The 15,586-nt window shown below is 36.7% G+C and overlaps 1 long non-coding RNA gene across 1 annotated transcript; it reads right to left on the reverse strand.

The window, feature by feature from the left end:
• Nucleotides 1–1,008: 1,008 nt before the first annotated feature.
• On the reverse strand, nucleotides 1,009–3,074 carry LOC128290526 (uncharacterized). The gene is made up of 2 exons (XR_008280391.1): nucleotides 2,553–3,074; nucleotides 1,009–1,354 (listed from the first exon to the last, which is right to left on the reverse strand). It is a non-coding gene; the product is annotated as an uncharacterized LOC128290526 (long non-coding RNA).
• Between the last annotated feature and the right edge of the window lie 12,512 nt (nucleotides 3,075–15,586).

Genomic DNA, 15,586 nt, shown 5'->3' on the forward strand with positions numbered 1-15,586 from the left:
GACTTCATCAATCTAGACATAAATGTCAACCTCATGTATATATTGATTATTAATCATGCAATAAAAGCATTCATACATACATTCTGTCATTTCAAGCAAATTTCTTTCTTTTCCTAAACACTTGGCCAAATCAAGTTGGACATTTAACATCGTATGAATACTAACATGCATAAAAGCGCTTTTCACAACTTAAGCGTGTTTTACTCCACTATTTCACATTCTTTATCTCAAGAGTATCACATAATGAAAACTAGTTCATATAAAAAAAATCATGGATTTCTTTTCATACCTTTCCAAATTTTCAGATATCATAAGCATGATTCAATAATCTCAACTTTACTCTTATCTCTATCAAGATTTGCTCGGTTGGAACTCATTCTGTCTTAATCAACAGTTTTGTTAGGGCGAGAGATATCACACTATCACGAGTAATACTATGGCATGTATAACTAGACTCTCTTACGCCAAAGTTAGTCCGAGAACCGACTAAACCATGCTCTGATACCACTAAATGTAACACCCCTCGCCCGCATCCGACGCCGGGACGGGGTTCGAGGTGCTACCTGAGTTTTACTAACACTTCCATACTAAACAGGGCCATGAAATCTCAAATAATTAAAAACTTTTCTTTTCACATGTAATTTGTCCCTTATGCGAGCTTATGAGGCCCAATACATGCATTCGGGGCGGTTCGGGACCCAATCGAGAACTCATGAAAAACTTAGAAAAATCTCTTGCGTTAAGGCTTCACACGCCCATGTGCTCAGGCCATGTGGCCAGAAATAGTCTAATTATCAAGCCTTTTGTCACTCTCACACCACATGCATAGATACATACTTATCCAATAACATACAACGTGGCATAAATGAGCTCTTAAACATCTACAAACATGTTATGCTCGAGTTATTTTCTTATGTAATAAATATTATAGAATTTGCCCATATCATTACCACATACTAGACATAACTATCATTACATCACAAACCATTCATGAAGCATTATTAACTATTTACCAATCACTTAATCCTGCATTAGTTACTAGCTCATCAATGAATCTCAATTCAATCTCTAGGCATACATGTTGTAAGCCACATCACAAGAGATAATAACATACATGCATAAGAATAATCATATGGGCCCATAATGTCATTAGCCGACATAGGCTAATTTACATGACTAATACTACCTTAATAACAAGCCAATGCCTTTGGCTAAATCATAATATTACATACTCACATTAAAACCCTATACATGCCATAGACTCGAATCACTTGAGTTTACTTACTCCGATAACGTTAACTCGATAGGGTGATAATATCTCCGACGGCCTCCAACCCGAGCTAACCTGGAAACTCTAGAAAACATGGGAAAGAAGGGGTAAGCTTTAGCTTAGTAAGTTCATATGAAAACAATTAGCAACTCATTAACTTGTTTTATCAATGTTTACAACATATTTTCAAGTTCACTACAAGCTGTTTTTCCGAGCAATGGTCACTAAATTATTTATATCTGGAGCTACGAAACTCGAATTAAGTTTCGTTAATTTTCCTGAACTAGATTTATTTTCCTTTCTTTCATAAAATTTCCAGAATTTTGGTTAAGCCAAATAGTACAGTTTATTAGTTAAAGTATCCCCTGTTTTAGGGTATGACCACTCTGCCCCTGTGCACTACAAACCAAATTTCTCCTGTAAAAATTCCAACGACCATGTCATTTATTTCCCATAAAATAGACTCAATAAGGAATCCATTCATGTAAGGTATAACTCTTAATAATTTTTGTACAATTTTGGTGAATTTCTAAAGTTAGAATAGGGGATCTCGAATTCATTCAGACCCTGTTTCACAAGAATTCAAATATCAAACAATATGGAATTCTTTTTCTTCCTCTGTTTCTTTCATGTAAAAATAGACTCATTAAGCTTTAATCTCATATTTTATTCTGCCTCTAACTCATTTTTCACTATTTTAGTGTATTTTCAAAGTTACACTACTGCAGTAACTCAAATCTGTCAAGACTAAATTACTCATTCATGATCATTGTTCATAATATTAATACAACACCATTTTATCCATCATGGTAAGAACACATATTATGCATCATAGATCATCACATATCAAGGCATTCTCATAGGATTAGTATACATACTTGCACAACTCGTAACATAACTCGAGTGCATACTCACCAATGACTTACCTCATTGGGACCATCATTAACTCTTTCCTTGGATTGCCCGTTGAACACTTGGAATACTAATTAGATATTCGGAAAAGCCTTTGCACATAAGTGCCTCAATTGTAGTTAAAGCTACCTCATATCTCATGACATTTCAATGCTCACTCTCGAGCTAGTCATCTAGGCTCATAATTCCTAGTGACATGTCACTCGTATCCTATTCTATTCCTAAGGTTCAAACGGGATTTTTCCTCGTCTATTAAGGCTTTGTCTTATCATATTTCTATTAATCACATACACATTAATATCTGTACAATTCATGTAATGATAACATTTAAATACATGTATAGCATGGTATTGTTTACATACGAACTTACCTCGATACCACAAATGTGAAAAGGACATACTCGTCCATAAATCGATTTCTTTCCGTTCTAGGTCCAAGTCTCAATTTTCATCATCTATAACATCACATTTAGCCTACCAATCAGTCACAATATTCATATGGGTCTAAAAATCATATTTTTACAAATTTTCATTTTGACCCCTAAACTTTTGCATATTTGCACTTTTGCCCCAATGCTCGTAAATTAATTTTTATCACATTTATTTACTCCTTGAGTCTAGATGAACCATTTTCATAACCATAGCAACTCATAATTTCAACTATTTTACACATTTACAACTCATTTTACAACTTAGCAATTTAGCCTTTTTTAAGGTATTTTCTTGCAATTTCTTTCACAAAAGTTGTTTATTAGACAACTAGGACTTATAATCTTCCATAAAAACACAGCAAACAACACATATATATTCATGGCAAAACCCTAGACTCTTTATCATCTTGCACAAAAGTCCCCTCATATGAAAGCTTATGCTTTAGGAGTTCCAAAAATACAAAAATCATCAAGCAAAGACATTAAAATCACTTACAAGCAAGGGAAATATGTTGCTGAAATTTTCCACTTCAAAACTCTTTCTTTCTTTGCATATTTGATGAAGGGAAGAGAAAATGATAGCTTTTTCTTTTCTTTTTTTTTTATTTGTTAATAATAAAACTATTTTGTCTCCCATGGCCGCCATCACACTTTCAATGGCCTAATTTCACTTTAAAGACCCTAATTTAAGATACAAGGCAATTTAACACCTTTAGGTATTAAAACACAACTTTTACTTTTTACGCGATTTAGTCCTTTTTGAAATTGGACTAGAAATCGCTAAAATTAATATACCAAAATTAACATGCACTTATAAAATCATATTATAACACATAAAATAATACTAAAATAATTTTCTCGGCCTCGTAATAGTGGTCCCGAAACCACTGTTCCGACTAGGCCTAAAATCGGGCTGTTACAACAAATCCGATGTCAAAATATTTATTTTATGATTATTATGAGTCCTAGAATATGAAAGTAAGCATGTGTTAAAGTTTCACGAAGAAATCCTCAGTGTAAGGTGTCCAATTGGAAATTAGGGATCAAATTGAATAAATTGCAAAACTTGGATTTTAGAATCAATTTAAATAAATTGCTTTAGATTATTAATTAAAAGGTCTTAAAGAGTAATTTTCCCAATTTTTAAATTTTTGGACAAAAATGGGCATGCATGGAAAATTTTGGAAGTTTAGTAAGGAAGGGCATTTTGGTCATTTGGTAATAAAATCAATAAAAGGGGGAAATGAAGGAAAAAATCAGCCATTCTTCTCTCTAGCCTCTTTTTTAATGTTCTTTGTATTTTTGAGATCCTTGAAACATGTTCTCTACTTTTCTACCCATATTTTAAGCTAGGGTTTATGTATGCAAAATGACTCATGTGTGACATGTTTGTTCTTTGATTATTTATGGGGAAATATGAAAGTTAGATGTGTGTAAAACATCTTTTCCTAAGTGATTTTCATGAAAAACCCCTAAAAGGACCTTTTTGCAAAAGGTACAAAATATATGGTAGAAATGTGAAATAGAGGAAAATGCGGGCTAGTATGAGTTTATAATACATTTGGGTACTCTTGGGTAACCAAGGAATTGCATGTATTTCATTTTACGAGCATAGGGACTAAATTGTAAAATTTTGAAATATTAGGGGCAAAATGGTCATTTTGCCCTGGGGTGAATTTTAGGTTTGAAATAAATAGCATGAGGTATTAATAATTTATTTTTACTGATATAGACCCTGAGGAACCGATTTCGAAGATCAATCATGGAAAACGAAAGGTTTCGGAATAACTGAAATACGAGACCTAGGCAATTACCAGGTAAGTTCGTGTAACTCGAATGTAAACTATCTTTAAATACATTAAAGATGTATGTACATGTATGAATTATAATAGTAATATTTCAACTCATGAATTATTAATGTTATGATGAAATGTCCCGGTTGAATAAAAAGGGATGTCTGATAGATTACTCGAAAATGAAATAATGGTATAAATGATCTAGCTCAGACGAGTGATCCTATAGTGATCCATCATCCTAAAGAATATGTGTGCTTTGACGGATTTAGCCAGGACGGATAATCCGAATAGGATCTGAATTTAGCTTGGATTGGTATTTCAGACCTGAACTCATAGGAGTATATGTCATCGTAGGGGATTTAGCCTGGACTGGTAATCCCGCCATAAAAGTGAGGTTCACGGGAGTGGTATTTAAAAGATCACTTGCATGATTTGATGGTAAATGAGATATCCATCGAGATTCCAAGAAATTCGACAGGATTAAATATGTTAAACGGGAATAGACATGTTTTAATTGATGAGCTCATCTATGAAGGATGTTACATTGTACTAGCATGAGACTAACTTGATGGTTGAGTACATGTGATAGGTAATTTTACTATGAATGTTTGGCCTGAATGTCTTATATGGTTGCATGCTAAATAACCGGTATGTTTACTTTTCCGTTATCCAGACTTACTAAGCATGTTGATGCTTAGCCCCTCTCTTTTCCCTGTTTTACAGAGCTCGTGGACTCGTGAAGATTGGAAGATGATTAGAGCATTGGAAACACTATCAACTTGTCTGGCATTGGTATATAGATACTTTATTATGTTTCAATGGCTTGTATAGGTTTTCGTTATTTTTTGATATGTGTCATTGGTTGGCTTATGTAAAGGCTTAAATATTAAACTTATTCTTTTTGTATATGGCCATAAGACGTGGCTCATTTTGATGTAGGTATGACCTACTAATTGTGCTTGTTTGTGGTTAAATGTTCTTGTGATGATTAAATGTGGTATATTATAAATAAGCATATGAAATGTGGCCAAATCACTTGGGATGGTTAGGTCATAATTGGTAATGTGTTATAACAATGAGCCAAGTCTTAACATGTTTTTGAATGAGATGGAAATCCTAAATACAAAGAGAATAAATTAGCATGTACATAACCGATGAGATGAGGTTAACATGCAATAGATCATTTATGGTAGTACTCGGACATATTTAGGGCATGTTAAGCATCATTGAGGTTCACGAATATGAATGGTTATAGAGAGTGACCATTGGCTTAGATTTGTAGCCTCCAAAAGGGTCCACACGGATAGACACACGGACGTGTGTCTAGGCCGTGTGTGACACACGGTCAGCCCCATGGGAGTGTGGTATGGTCATGTGTTCCCTACACCTAAAATTTTTAGGTCATAATGCATGGTAGTAAAAACACGGGTAGAGACAGGGCTGTGTGTCTCAACCGTGTGGAGGACATGGCTTAGTACACGGGCGTGTGTCTTGGCCGTGTTTTCCTAAACGCATGATGACATCATAAATAGAATGCTCAAGCTTTTGGGCATGGGCGACAACATGAGCGTGTCTAATCCATGAAAAAGACACGAGCCAAGGACACGAGCGCATGCTCGGCCGTGTGAGAACCCCTGTAGGTTTGAAATGAGAAATAAATTCAATTAATTCCACACGGGTAAGAGACACGGGTGTGTTGTAACAGCCCAATTTAGGGCATAATCAGAATAGTGGTCTCGAGACCAGAAATCCAAAGTTAGAGAGATTATTTTATTATTAAAATAGAGTCATATCATGATCATAATAGTGCAAGAAAAATTTGGTGAGCTAATTTTAACGTTTGTAAACCCAATTGCGAAAAAGGACTAAATCGTATTAAATGTAAAAGTCCTAAATTGACAGCTAGAGGTGTCAAATAGCTAGAGAATAAAAATTGTGGGTCTTTAAAGGGAAATTAGACCCTATTATAATAGCATAGCCGGCCAAGAGAAAAAGATGAGACAATTTTTTAAGGTTAGCTGGAAATTGGGTGGCTTATTTGACTAAAAAGGAAATAAAATAAAGAAAGATGGTATCATCCCTTTTCCATCATCTTACCCAATTGATTTTTAGCCATTTTTGAGGGTATTTGAACTTCAAAATTTGCAGCAACTTATCATCTCTAGAAGTAAATGATTTCCATGTCCTTTGTTGATGATTTTTGTATTTTTGAGACCCTTGAAGCATGAGCTTTCAAATGGGGGTATATCTTGCAAAATGGTTGAAAGTGTAGGGTTTTTCCATGAGAGCATGTAGGGTGTTTTCTGAAATTTTATGGAAGAATATGAGTCTTATTTGTGTAATAGACAACTTTTGTCAAAGGTGTTACCATGAAAACACCTAAAGGGATTATTTTGTACAAGTTGTAAAATGAATGATAAATGTGTGAAATAGAGAGAATTTAGGGTTGCTATAAGAATAAAAAGAGTTCAACTAGACCCAAGATGCGAAGAAATTCAATAAAAATTGATTTTCGAGCGTAGGGGTAAAATGGTCATTTTGCTAAAGTCTAGGGGCAAAATGGTCATTTTACCGAAGATGTGAATTTTTAATTACTTAATTTTATTTAGTGATTAAATGAGTGTGTCTCGCTATTTTAGATCAACAATTGCTGAATCCGAACCTAGACCGAGGGAAAGCCAAGCAAATCAACTAAATTGACTAGTCGTGTACATTTTGTAATCCGAGGTAAGTTATATGTAAATAATACAACTATATTGTTTCCGTATGTGCTTGAATTATTATTAAATCGAGATAGCATAAAATACTTGATTGTGAAACTGATAATGTATATCAAAATTGAGATAATAAGACTCTCATTGGAACCTTAGGAAGTAAATCGGACATTCATGCCATGACAGTTGGGTCACTTATGTAAGTCAGTGTAAGACATGTTTGGGACATGCATCAGCCACATTATGAGAGCCAGTGTAAGGCCATGTCCGGGACATGGCATTAGCATTGAGACAAGTGCTAGTGTAAGACATGTCTGGGACATGCATCGGCCTCGAGACGTAAGCCAGTGTAAGACATGTCTGGGACTTGCATTGGTTACGAGATGATAGTCAGTGTAAGACCATGTCTGGGACAAGGCATCGACTTGAGATGTGAGCCAGTGTAAGATCGTGTTTGGGACATGGCATCGGCACCTTACCCATGTTTGAGGCTTAATGAATATCTGGTAGTATTTTGAATGCTTCAACGGTGAAAGTGATATTTTTAAGCTAATGAGGAAAGTATAACCATGTTGTTAGCGGCATAGGTACCTAATTGCTATGTATGAGATATGAGCTCATTGTATAATATGTGACTTGTATGGATGGTGATGATTAAGTTATGTCTATGTTGACCTTGGTATTATAAGCATGTTGATTTTGATATGTTGTCGTTGTATATTTACTTATATGCAACTTACTAATTTTTTCACTTACTCCCTTTTCTTTCCATCTCCTTACAGTGTCGCCTAACTAGCTCAAGGGTCATAGAAGTCAAAGATATCAATTACACTATCAACTGAAGTATTCAGTATAGTTGGATTTATATTTTTGAATATGACATGTATAGGATTTAGACTTTATTATTTTGTGTCTTTGAGAATTGGCCAAATGTGTTGGCTTGGGTTGGAAACCCTTCAATTTGTAGTAGGTTTTGAATGATAGTTAATATTCATTTTGAATTTATAAAGGATGCTTTACCATGGTTAAATGAATGTCTCTTATGGCTGAATTGGTTATATGAATTGTGCTTGTGTTGGTGTTAGTTGACATGTGTATGAAACTTGGTATGTAAAGGTGGCAATGAGGCTTGGTAAATAGCCCTATATTGTCCACACGGGTAGACACACGGGCGTGTGCCTAGGCCGTGTGTGACACACGGTATTCCCTATGGGTGTGTAGTCCGGCCATGTGTCCCCTGCACGTAAAAATTTCTAGTCAAATGCATGGTAATAAACACACGGGCAAAGACACGACCATGTGTCTTAGCCGTGTGAAAGACATGGCTCAGCACATGGGCGTGTGCCTTGGCCGCGTGACATCTTGAGTACGCTGACGTCAGAAATAGAATGTCCATGTTTTTGCACACGGTCTAGGATACGGGCATATCGTGGCTGTGTGAGGGAAACTGGCCATTGACACAGGCGTGTGTCTATCCGTGTGGAAACCCCTATAGGTGTGAATTAGGAATTAATTCTACATGAGTGTGGGACATGGGCGTGTCCTAGGGTGTTAAGGCTATGTGAGCCACACGAGTTATTTGTACGACCATGTCGAAATGGTCACACAGGCGTGTCACCCTTCCACATGAGCGTGTGCGCTGTTTTAAAGGCAATTTCTTAAGATGGGTTTAAGGACCCGAAATGGTTCCGAATAGTTATCAATGATCGATTGGGGACTCGTAGGCCCATAATAAGAAGATTAAAGTAGAAATTGAAAAAGTTTTAATTTGGAACGAGTCTCGAAAATTTTGACATTGGTTGTATGCATGAGATCAAGTTAGGTAATGCCTTGTACTCTGCCCCGATGTGGGTTACAGGTATAGGGTGTTACATTTAGTGGTATCAGAGCTATGGTTTAGTCGGTTCTAGGACTAACCTAGCGAGAGTACGAGTCTAACTATACATGCCATAACTGTATATTGATAGTGTGATGATTTCTGACGATTATAAATTATGTTTGTATATAGTAAATGGATTCTGATAGAGCCACGGTGGATGACGTAGAAAGTAACGTGCCGGCTCCCACTGAAGGGACCGCGCCAGTAAAGAGTAAGCCCATCCTATGGGCCAAGGCTAAGGGGCTAGAGAAGCCTACCTTCGTATGATGGACACTTGGTAAACGGAGTTTGTTCGTGTGAATCCGAACACTCTACCTCCTCCACCTCCTCCGATTCCTTAGTATGCCTTTGTAGCTCCACAAGTATGGACATGTTTAGAAGAGAAAAGCCTCCGGTAGATAAGATCCGAAAATAAGGGGCCGAGGAATTCTAGGCTAGCATAGATGATGACCTGGAGAGAGCTGAGTTTTGGCTAGAAAATACCATTAGGGTATTTGATGAGTTAGCATCCACACCTGAAAAGTGTGTGAAATGCGCAGTGTCGCTTCTACGAGACTCGGATTATCAGTGGTGGAACACTCCCGTGTCCGTTGTGCTGAGATGGAGGATCACGTGGGAATTCTTCTAGGAAGAATTCCAGAAAAAGAATATTAGCCAAAGATTTATAAGCCAAAAGACGAAGGAATTCCTAGAGCTAAAGTAAGGCTGAATGTCAGTGACAGAATATGAACTTGAGTTTGTGAGGCTTAGCAAGTATGCGCGGGAGTGCGTATTTACCGAAGCCACCATGTGTAAGAGGTTTGAGGACGGGCTCAACGAAGATATCTAAGTGTTTGTCGGCACCTTAGAGCTACAGGAATCTGTAGCACTTGTTGAAAGATCCTGTAAGGCCGAGGAACTGATTAAAGAGAGGAGGAAAGCTTCTTTTGAGTCGCGGGATTCAAAGAAGAGACAGATAGGGAAATCACATTAGTCCTCATCCAAAATATCGAGGCAGTTCAGTACCCGATTGAATGCTTCGGTGGGGTATTCGAATAGGAACAAGAACCGATAGAACACAACTTCTATAGCCCAGACCACTTCAATCGCAAGTGTCGGTAGCGCTCGGCCAAATAAGCCAAACTACTCGCAATGTGGTAGGCATCATTTTGGCGAGTGCCGAGGGAATGGAAAAGGGTTGTTTCAAGTGCGGATCATTGGAAAACTTCATCTGTGATTGTCCTGAAGTGGATGAGAGAGGGAGAAAACAAGATGTGAAAGCGAGTAGTGCTCCTTTGAGGGGTAGGCCTCAGAAGAATCCCAGAAGTGGGCCTAGCAGTAGAGGCACACCCAGAAATGCTGCAGTGAGGTTCGAAGGCAGAGCGACTGCAAGGACTAATGCTATTCAAGCTCGGGAAGAGGTAGAGTCTCCCGATGCAATGACGAGTACCTTTTCTATCCATGAAATATTTGTTGTTGCTTTAATTGACCTAGGATCTACCCACTCTTATATATGTATGGAATTGATACCTCGCATGAGTGTGCTAGTTGAGTCCATTGAGTTTGTAATAAAAGTGTCCAATCCATTAGGCAGACATGTACTATGGACCAAGAATGTAGAAATTGCCCTTTGACAATTAGAGGTCATTGTTTTCTGGCTAACTTGATGTTATTGTCGTTTAATGAATTTGATGTAATCCTTGGGATGGATTGGTTGACTGTTCATAGTTTTGTAGTAGACTGCGGGAAAAGGATAATTGAGTTGAAATGTGAAGACGGGAATGTTCTTCGAGTTAGACCAGATGAGTTGGATAATCTGCCTGTAGTAATATCGTCTTTGACTACTGAGAAATATTTGAGATATGAGGCTTATCAGGATTTTGTGTTGAATACTCAAGTGTCTAAGTTGAAGATTGAATCGGTACCAGTGGTTTGTGAGTTTGCAGACGTGTTTCTAAAAGAATTACCTGGATTGCCTCTAGTGAGGGAAGTAGAGTTTGGAATTGAGTTGGTCCCCAGTACGACACCCATCTCGATCACTATGTATAGGATAGCTCCAACATAGTTAAAAGAGTTAAAGGCACAGTTGCAAGAGCTGGCAGACAAGGGCTTTACAAGACCGAGTTTTTCATCGTGGGGAGCTCCAGTACATTTTGTAAAAAAGAAAGATGGGTTGATGAGGTTATGTATCGACTATAGACAGTTCAATAAAGTAACAGTGAAGAACAAGTATCCTTTGCCAAGGATCGATGACTTGTTTGATCAGTAAAAGGGAGCCATTGTATTTTTCAAGATTGACCTGAGGTCCGGATACTACCAGTTAAGAGTGAAAGAGCAAGATGTACTGAAGACTGCATTTTGAACAAGGTACAAGCATTATGAGTTCCTCATCATGCCCTCTAGTTTGACTAATGCCCCAGCGATGTTTATGGATTTGATGAACCGTATTTTTCGACCGTATCTAGATAAGTTTGTCGTTGTCTTTATCGATGACATATTGGTTTATTCTCATGATGAGAGCGAGCAGGTAGAGCATCCGAGAGTTGTGTTGCAAACCTTGAGAAACAAGCAATTATAAGCCAAATTTAGTAAGAGTGAATTTTGGCTTAAGGAGGCCGGATTCCTAAGACACATTGTGTCAGGAGATGGGATCCGAGTTGACCCAAGGAAGATCTCGGCTATTATGGAGTGGAAACCACCAAAGAGTGTAACTGAGGTTTTAAGCTTTTTGGGTTTGGCCGGATACTACAGAAGGTTTGTTCAAGGGTTTTCTATGATTGCTACTCTAATGACGAGGCTATTACAGAAAGATGTCAAGTTTGATTGGACAAAAAAGTGCCAACAGAGTTTCGAGAAATTAAAGGCTTTGTTGACCGAAGCCCCAATGTTAGCACAACCGAAGTCGAGTAAAGAGTTTACGGTATATAGCGATGCCTCTTTGAATGGTTTGGGGTGTGTGCTTATGCAAGAAGGTAAGGTTATGCTTCAAGGCAATTTAAACCGCATGAAAAAAATTACCCGACGCATGATTTAGAGTTGGCTACCATTGTATTCGCGTTGAAAATTTGGAGACACCATCTGTATGGCTAGAAGTGTCAAGTGTTCACTGATCACAAGAGTCTTAAGTATTGATGACTCAAAAGGAGTTGAATCTAAGGCAACGACGATGGTTAGAGCTAATAAAGGATTACGAGTTGATTATCGACTACCACCCGAGAAAAATAAACGTGGTTGCCGATGTATTGAGTAGAAAATCATTATTTTCGCTGAGAGCAATGAATGTTCGTATGGCTTTGTCTGATGATGGTTCGATTCTAGCAGAGTTGGAAGCTAGATCGATGTTTCTTTAAGAGATCCATGAAGCTTAGAAAAGTGATGAGAAACTACAAGCCAAGAAAGCTCAGTGTTAATTAGGAGTTGAATCAGATTTTCGTTTTAGTACCGATGGATGTTTAATATTCAAAGACAAAGTTTGTGTACCCAAGGACAATGAGCTTATTCAGAAGATTCTTCGAGAAGCGCATAGTGGTTATTTGTCCGTCCACTCGGGCAGTGTAAAAATGTTCAACGATCTTAAGAAAATGTATTAGTGGTCTGGTATGAAAAGAGACTTTTCAGAGTTTGTGTCTAAGTGCCTAGTGTGTCAGCAAGTGAAGGCTGAACACCAAGTACCTTCGGATCTACTTCAGCCTATCATGGTCCCCGAGTGAAAGTGGGGTCGGATTACTATGGACTTTGTAACTGGTTTTCCATTGACCCTAAAGAAAAAGGATGCTATTTGGGTTTTTATGGATAGGCTAACAAAGTCGGCACAGTTCATACCTGTGCGTATCGATTACTCCCTTAAGAGATTAGCTGATTTGTATGTTTCTAAGATTGTGAGACTACATAGGGTGCCCATATCAATTATTTCAGACAGAGACCCGAGATTTACCTCGAGGGTTTGGAAAAAATTCTAATAGGCATTGGGAACAAAGTTGAGTTTTAGCTCAGCTTTCCATCCACAAACTGACGGTCAATTAGAGAGAGTAATTCAGATATTAGAGGACATGTTAAGGTGTTGCGTCCTTGAGTTCCAAGGCAGTTGGGAAAAGTATCTACCGTTGGTTGAATTCGCCTATAATAACAGTTATCAAAAAAGTCTGAAAATAACACCTTATGAGGCTTTGTATGGGCGAAAGTGTCAAACGCTCTTATATTGGACAAAGACAGAGTTAGATTCACGGGGTCGATTTAATCAAAGAGAGTGAAGAAAAAGTTAAAGTAATTCGTGTGTAATATCCTGATTTTGGGCCTAGTCGAAATAGCGGTTTCATGACCACAAAATCCGAGATAGAAATAATTATTTTATGATTATTTTGAGGTCTATGATATGATTGCATGATTGTGTGAAAATTTCGTGAAGAAATTTTATGCATAAAGTGCTTAAATTGAAATTAGGAACTAAATTAAATAATTTGTAAAACTTGCATTCTAGAAGTTTCTAGTATGAAATTGTTTTGAAATACTAATTAGGAGGTCTTAAATAGAAAATTTACCAATTTCTAAGTCTATGGAAAAAAATTGGACATGGATGGAATTTTTGGAAAGTTTAGTAGTAAGGGCATTTTGGTCATTTAGGGGTAAAATGAATTAAAATACAAAATTAAAAGCCAATTTTGCTCATCTTCAACCCCATGGCTGAATATAGCAAGGAGAAACCATGGCTACGGTTTTTCAAGCTTCCAAGCTCGATTGTAAGTCCGTTCTAGCCTCGTTTTTAATGATTTTTACGTTTTGGAGTCCCTTAGCTCGATTAAGCTTATGCTAGCAATAATTCAACCTAGGGTTCATATTTGGAAAAATACCCATAGGTGAAATTTGTGTATTTTGGTGTTTTATGATAGAATATGAGGTTTTAAATTATGTTAGAAAACTTGTACTACTCGGTTTTAAGTGAAAACGAGCAAAAGGGCTTAATCGGTAAAAATACCTAATAGTCATAAGTACATGTTAGAGTGAGAATTTGATGTTACCATAGAAGAGAAAAATGATCAGCATGTCATAAAACATAAGAAAATAGGCTGAAGTTTAATTTACGAGCTTTGGGGAAAAAGTGTAAATATCGAAAGTTTAGGGTAAAGCGTAATTTTTCCAAAATATGATTTTGGGTCAATTTGAATAATGTGAGTCCTAATTAGACTATATTTTAAATGATAGAGCAAGGAAAACTAAAATTCAGGCTAAAATGGGGAAAATACCAAGTTGTGGACGAAATGGTAAAAATAGCCATTTTCGCATACGAGGTAAGTTCATATGTAAATGTTGGTAACATAGTTATTATTTTAAATGTTTTAATGTTATTTAAATGATATGATAATTATTATGAAATATTATACTGTGATAATTGTTTGTTAATATGTCAAATTATGTGATATACTTGTATCCTAATCCATTCCTAAGGTTCAACGGGACCTTTTTCCCAATCATATGTCTCAACCATCTTCTACGGAATGCCGTTATCGATTGCACTTATGGATGCGAATGCTCGAGCTCGTTGATTTGAGTCCAAGTTCACTTATGGGCGGGTTACATGGTAGCTTGGCTACATATGTGGCACTTATGTGCAAACTTTCCATGTATCTGAATTATATTCCGATGTGTTCAACAGGTAAAATTCTACTCAAATGGAGGAATACTCGAGATGAAAGGGATGTATTGGTAAGTGTTGTGAAATGAATACTTTGAACAGGTATGTACTTAACCCTCGGGTTGAAAACTCGATATAACAACAATATGGTAAGATGATAAATGAAAATGTGATATGAATGTCTCGGTGATGATTATGCAAATGATGTTTTATGTTTGCTTATATAGTTGTGTTACTTGCTATTTGCATGTGAGCTTACTAAGCATTTATTCTTACTTCCTCCTTTTCATTCCTTGTAGTGTTGACAAGCCAACTCGGAAATCAGGAACGGTCGGAGGCACACTCACACTATCCGTATACCATCTTGGCATAATGGCTTGTATATTTTGAGTATGGCATGTATAGCATTATAATCATTTTGTATATATGGTCTTATGATATGGTTATTGAGTGGTATGGAAATGCTTGGTAATGATTAGCCATTGGAATGGCTAATCATGATCATATTTGGTGTTATGTATGCTAAATTGCTAGCTAATCCATGGAAACCATGAAATAGGTAAAATTTACCATAAAATAGATTCAGACAGCAACAGTGATGTGAGTTTGAAAAATCATTAAAAATAGTATAGATACAATTAGATGATGAATAAAATATTTAATTGAAGAATTATGAGTCTATTTTCATATGGATGGAACAAAACAGGTATATGAGTTATATTTTATGAGATGTTTAAATTTTTGTGAAACAGGTCCAAAGCGATTTCTGGATCCCCTGTTATGACTTTGGAAATTCACCATAAATTTTTCAAAGATAATTATAAGTCATAATTTATATTTACAGATTCCTTATTGAGTTTAGTTTTATTAGAAACAAACGGTATAGTCATTGAAACTCTGTACAAGGAGATATCTGATTCGTAATACACAGAGGTCAGAGCAGTCGAACCCTGAAATAGGGGAGACTTTAACTAATA

The sequence above is a fragment of the Gossypium arboreum genome, chromosome 3, assembly GCF_025698485.1.
Source record: "Gossypium arboreum isolate Shixiya-1 chromosome 3, ASM2569848v2, whole genome shotgun sequence".
Lineage (NCBI taxonomy): Eukaryota > Viridiplantae > Streptophyta > Magnoliopsida > Malvales > Malvaceae > Gossypium > Gossypium arboreum.